Source organism: Chaetura pelagica, unplaced genomic scaffold (assembly GCF_000747805.2).
Source record: "Chaetura pelagica isolate M959 unplaced genomic scaffold, ChaPel_1.0 scaffold27, whole genome shotgun sequence".
NCBI lineage: Eukaryota > Metazoa > Chordata > Aves > Apodiformes > Apodidae > Chaetura > Chaetura pelagica.
In genome coordinates this window covers 1,783,138-1,789,464 of record NW_009954020.1, presented here as the reverse complement: position 1 = coordinate 1,789,464, position 6,327 = coordinate 1,783,138, and the positions used below count along the sequence as shown (strand labels likewise).

At 39.4% G+C, this 6,327-nt stretch overlaps 1 protein-coding gene across 1 annotated transcript in view; it reads left to right on the top strand.

The window, feature by feature from the left end:
• Nucleotides 1-3,954: 3,954 nt before the first annotated feature.
• ASAP1 (ArfGAP with SH3 domain, ankyrin repeat and PH domain 1) overlaps nucleotides 3,955-6,327 on the top strand; it is a 129,364-nt gene continuing 126,991 nt past the window's right edge. Inside the window, 1 exon segment of the mRNA XM_010002273.1 lies at nucleotides 3,955-3,970. The gene's annotated coding sequence lies outside the window, so the exon portion shown is untranslated.

Sequence of the window (6,327 nt, the reverse complement as noted above, 5' to 3'; positions counted from 1 at the left end):
ACAGCAGTGAGGGACTTTCATCTTTTCTTCCTCCTAGGGGAAAATCGTTGACCATATTGTGCTCCAGCCCAGCCAAAAGGGTGAATCACTGCTGCTGATCTGAAAACTGAATAAATCTTCCTTTGGTGAATTCGCTTTGTCACATGGTTACGCATATTTTCCCTTTTTAAGTCCATGATGCCTTAAATAAGCAAGAGTTCAGAAGTTAAACAATCATCTTTTGAAAAGTATGAAGCTCTTAGTCTGGATATTCCTGTTTGATTTTGAAACAGCACTTAAGTTTTTATGTCCTACTGCTCCTAGACGTTCTGGGAGGAATAAAATAAAACACAACCACCAAAAAGTAAATAAGTAGTGGTAAGATCATAGAAATTAATGAAACCTGATTTCCTACAGATTTGAGTCTTGACTGTAGGTCCCCAGGAGGTACAAACCATCAGTGAAACTTTTCCAATGATTGGACACTTTCAGGATCTTTATCCTTCACCAATTATCTTGATATAGAGTAAGATGAGGGTGAGCCTTTTCTATCCATAGGGGCAATAAACGTCTTTCTCCTCTGCTTATTTTTATTTTCCCACATAATTCCAAGGAAGTGAAGAATTTAGACACCTTTCTTGCTCCCCTTTCAAATTTTTTGGGATCAGCAATGCATTAAAAAAAAAATCATTAGAGGGAGGACAGATGAGCAGATGATCACCCACTTCAACGGAACAGATTTAACTTAGGCAGCAGCAAGCTCAGTTTCAATGATTAAAAGTAGACACAAATGAGCAGGTGTGGAGAGGAGTTGCTATGCTGGACTTCTAGACTGACATTCCAGACCTTTTTATTTCATTAGCACAATGTGAACACTGATCCAACAGAGAACAGTTTCCAGAAGCTTCCAGATGGTTGTCTGCTATCCTGGGTTTTAAAAAAACTCTAAAAACCAACCAACAAAAACCAAAATAAAACAACCCCCCAAAAAAAAAACAAACCCAAAAACACCAAAACCCAAAAACGGAAAATTCACTGTGTTAAGTTCAACTCTAGAGTCTGGCCAAGTGACAGATCCTTGAATACAGAAGTTAGTATAAGGGAAATGCAGATGTGTTAGTAAGTTCAGAGGCTGCAAAGACCTTTTTTATAACATTCAACATCTGCAGATTTATTTTCAGCATTTCCGTAACAAGATGCTATTTAGGAAAATAAGAAATTAAGTGTGCTCAGTCAACACTATAAGCCAGCTTTTGGACTTCAAATCAGCAGTCCCATACACTTGCACACATGCAAACTGTGTCTCCAGAAAGCTTGTGTAAAGTCACAAATTGCTTCTGTGTATCTGCTTAGCATGATGGGGTCTCAGTCTCAGTCCTTCTTTTTCCACTAAATTCTGCTCTAATGCTAATAATTCAGAATACAGAGGGGAAAAATAATAATAATAAAAAAACCTCATAAAACCAGCTCTCTCTGCTTTATATTTTCACATAATGAAAAACTAGTATAAAGCAACCTTTTCATTTACCTCCCAGTCCTTTTTGTTTATCCAATAAAATGCTGATGAAATTCTTTGGCCTGAAACCCCTTCTCATCCTTCACCTATTTTTTGAAATTCTTACAATGAAATGTATAATAAAAATACTTAGTTCTGATATTGCACTAGTCAGCTGGAAAAGGCCAGTGTGCTTTCACCTTGAAAAATAAATGTAACTGTCTGCATTTCACAGATAAAGAAACGTTGCACACAGAGATCAAATGCTTTATGCACAGCCATGAGTGGTAGCTCAAGGCCATGGTCCCAGGTCTACAGAGCCCTTATTTCATTCACAAGCTGCTTCCCAGGTTCATTTTGGCCTGAACCTCCAGTTTCACTGCAGGCAAGACGCACACTGCCATCAGCATACATTTAGCAGCTTAAGTAGAACCAGAGATGTGAAGGATAATGACACAGCCATATCATTTCCAAATATTGAAATGTTTGCAGTGCGGGTTGAGGCTTTATTTAATTCTCTTTTTATTTTGGAAAGCCTGCTATGCCAGCTGCCCTGCAACATGTTCCTTTCCACAGTATCACTTTCTGATTTTAGTCACTGCTATTTCTCATATTAAAAAAAAATAATAACAAAAAAAAAAATGTGCAGCTACTATGATTCCTGCTTTGGAAAGACTCTTATTTCTCCTGTTTCAGTCAGTGTACCCCTTCATGAAATATCTGCTTTGTGTTGTGCTTTGCAATCCCACTGGCATGGCCTGCTCTTATGCTAATGAGTCTGCCCTGCCTTCCCAGCAGTCCTCCAAGGATTCACTCAGGGTCAGGAATGCAAGGATAACACACAGGTTTCTGCCACGCTGGTCCTCACCCTCATCGACCCAGCAATGGTGGATACTACTGGGAGAGCAGCTCCCATGGGGTCGGCAATCCTTGAGTGACTCTGCATGAGGAATGAACAGGCTCCCATGTGCATGGTGGGCAAGGGTTAAATTTGCCAGAGGCTCCACAGGCAGTTTTCTTACCTATCAGCATTCATAAGAGTTTGATCTCTTTGGACTGTCCAAAATAGAGTCCTTATAGAAGAATATACTTCTGGGTTTTTATATTCTGTAGATGTTTTAAGAGCTGCCCAGAGTTGTGGAGTCTCCCTCCCTGGAGACTTTCAAGACCCGTCTGGTTGCATTTCTGTGTGACCTTCCCTAGCTGGTCCTGCTCTGGCAGGGGGGTTGGACTCGATCTCCAGAGGTCCCTTCCAACCTCTAACATTCTGTGATTCTGCGATTCTGTTACTGTGAGCATGGAATGCCATTACATGTTTGTTTGCAAGACTCTTGATCTTGCATGACAAAACCAAAAAACAAAGGCAAAACTGAATCAGCAGATTAGTCAGCTTAATCTTGTGTAACTCAATGCTGTTCTTCATTTTCAGTGCTGTTATTTTCAGCTGCCTTTTGAGATGGCTACTTGAGCTTATCTGTCATTCAGTCAAGCTGCTTGCAAAGGGCATTCAAGTAAATAAGATGTAAACTATATAATTCAGTGGAATGTTTCTGATGTTCAGTTTTAATGTTTTTGTTTGGGAAATACAGTGTTAAAACCACAAGATCTTAATGTTACCAAAATGTCACTTACAATGAGAACACAATGGTTTCTCTTTTTGCTATCATATTAATATTGAAAGAATTCAAAAAGAACCTTTTGTTTAAGTCATTATTGCTAGTGCTAAGAGGTTTTTTAACTAATACGCTAGTTTCCAAGACAGTTGCTTATGTTTTCTTATCTAATTTTAAATACCAAATGAAGACAAAGGCTCAAAGATGCCAGTATTGAAATTGAAAGCAGCTGATCCTGGTATTCAAAACAGTCACAGCAGCAAAACAAATTGTTGATGCAGCTCATGTAGTCCATAAGCCATATTAGTAGATATTGTTTCTTAAAAATACAGAAATACAATCAACATGGATTTTGGGTTTCTTCATGTACAGAAATACAATTTAGATAAGAACATGTTTCTTTGACAGGAAAGTTACCTGACTTTCTGTCCCAATAACACAACAATTTCAAAGATTTGTTTGCAAATGTAAAATCCAACAGCCTTCTTTCTCAAGCAGAAACACTTCACAGTTTACCATATAAGTTCCCCTCAAGCAAATTAGCACCAGTGACAATGTGTGATGTAGGCTTCAATGTTCAAAATAGACTTTGCCTTTTCCTGTGAATACATCACACATTTATGTGATATTAAAAGTGTAAACATGCTGCAGGTTAAAATATGTCGCTGTTAGATCTCGTACAAAGCTCAGTCAGCCAAAGGGACCGTCCTCTGAGAGGACACTGCTCCTGGAGGTGAAACTCCGCCTGACTAAACAGTGCCTGCTGAAGTATAAAGTGATGATGTTACATGCTCTTACATAAAGAGGGTGTTTTGTTTTTCAAAACAAAACTATGGGAGTTCCATTAACACTATTTTATTGAGTTTTAGCACAAGAGATAGTCCAAAACCAAAGGCCAAACTCACCCTGCTGAGATTCTTGTTGATTTGATGCTCCTTTTATCCTCTAAGCCCAATATTCAACTCAAATGACAAGAGCCAACCTTCAGAAATATTTTTGCCTATTTTAATACTTATGGCCATACCTTTAAATCAGCATTTCCCGTTAATTTTGTCAGAAGTTATCTGAAAATGAAATTATAAAAATGTAGCAACAACAATTTACCGTGACAGATGTTTTGTCAGGGAATCTCAAACCAACCATCAGTAAAAAGAAAATTGGCTTTATCCTGGCTCAAACTAGGACAATGGGATATCAAATACCATGGCTGCCTTATGCTGTGCAGTGATCCCTTAGAGTGAGCTAGGATAGGAAGGAGGATGGGAAATAGTGCTGACTGCTGTATTTAGCTAAAATGTATGAATGTAACACCAAACCACAAATTTATTCAGAATAGCAGTATAGTAGAGCAGCATAGCCTGAGGATATTTTCCTGATGAGTTTCAGCATGCCAGTAGTTCTGTTGCTATTTGCTGCTGAGCTGGTGATACTCTCCATGATTGTGAAGATGCTAAGGAGCATAAAAAGAACAACTATATTGTTTACTAACAAAAGCATGTGTATTTCAATAATTTGATGTTTTAATTAAACACTAATGCTTCATCTTTACTATATTTATCAGCAGTAATAGCCAAGATGGGAAACCCAAAAGTAAAGAAATGAGTGCAGGTGTAAACCCTTATTTGCCAACTGGCATAATTTCTTTCATACTTGGGAAATAATAAACAAAACAAAACAGATACGACATGTGAGATCCTGGCATCACTATGTCTGTACTAATCCAGAGGAGTCATCTGCAGAGTAGCCATGTGTGCCCGATTTCCTTCTTCAGCTAACAACTCACTTCACTGCCATGCTGACAAGTTGCAAATGGCCCTGGAGGCAGCTTGTTTGAGCATGCTTGGCAGCATATTTGGTGCACAACCAGGGACCTGGGTCAAGCTAGCTTCCAAAAACCAAGCAGGAACCACACCTGAGTTTGTATATGTGAGCTCCCTATCTCTGCAGCAGGCAGTGATCAAGCAGGGGTGGTGAAGGGTCTGTTCATTGCAGGCAGCATAACTGTATCCCATAGGAGAACTGCCACTGGCATAGTCACATCCCACAGGAGAAGTACCACTGGCTTCAGCACAGCTGAGGCGCTGATACCCAGAAGAGCTGACTTTACACAACTGAAGCTAGACAGCCGAAAATGCAGCCTTGCATTTGGCCAGCAGGGCCACAACCTCCTGTATCTGCCTCCTTATCAATAGTGGAAAGATAACCTTGCTGTTCACTACCTCGCCACTGTGTGGTTTCAACAGTTAATTGCATTGATGACAGCAAGAGCTACACAAGTGCAATGTGGCTTTTCACCTCTGGCACATATCTGTAATGTTTGAAAGTTTGCAATGATAGGAGTCATCATCACCTGATGACTACTGCTTGGCTCTTGTGAAAAAAACTGCTGATCTCAATCTAAATATAAAATGAAAACACTGTAACTGCTATTCAGGTTATTGCAAAACACCTGTGTTAGTAGTTTGTGCTGTTGTTGCCATGTTCCCTAGCCTCTCCCTAAGCATGGTGACTATTGCCAATATTGCAGAAATACTATCTGCTTGCTGTAATTAACTATCCTGTTAACTGACAATCAAAGTATAAAAGGCCAGGGAATCAAATGGATTTGCAGACTGAATCACTGGGTGGGATGGCAAGACAGCACGCCTTCCTTGGCTGCAGTGCATCATCACTAAGAAGTGTTCTTTCCAGGGCTGCTGGCATGCTCCTTACCCACGCTAGCTTGTCCCAGGATGGACACGAGATGCATTTCACATCAGAATACCAAGAGAAGTGAGATAAGCATAACTTCCACTGGCAAGCCTTACATGAGAAAAAGGCTGTGGCACATCCTCCCCCAGGATCTAGCACAGACCAAGATAGCATTAGAGCAGACGCCGTGAAATATAACTTTCACACTCTGCTGATTATTCTCTGACATTTGTGAAGTGAAACAGTGATTTCAGTTAGTGACAATTTATAGAGAGGTGCATCTTACAAATTTAGAAGTGAATCTCAGATACTGATCACATTCAAAACAGGAAACATGGTTAAATCTGAAATCCACTGAAAGCTATCAGAAACAGTTATATAATCTGACTAGTTTAAATGTAAGCACATTTTTACAGGCAAGTTGTATAATTTATTTTTATTAACATCGTATTAATTAACTAATCTTCCTTCCAGTGAGTTTAAGCGAACATTATCCAAGCCTAAAGAGGTCATGCCCATAGGGCTATTTTCTGTACTAGCATTTATATA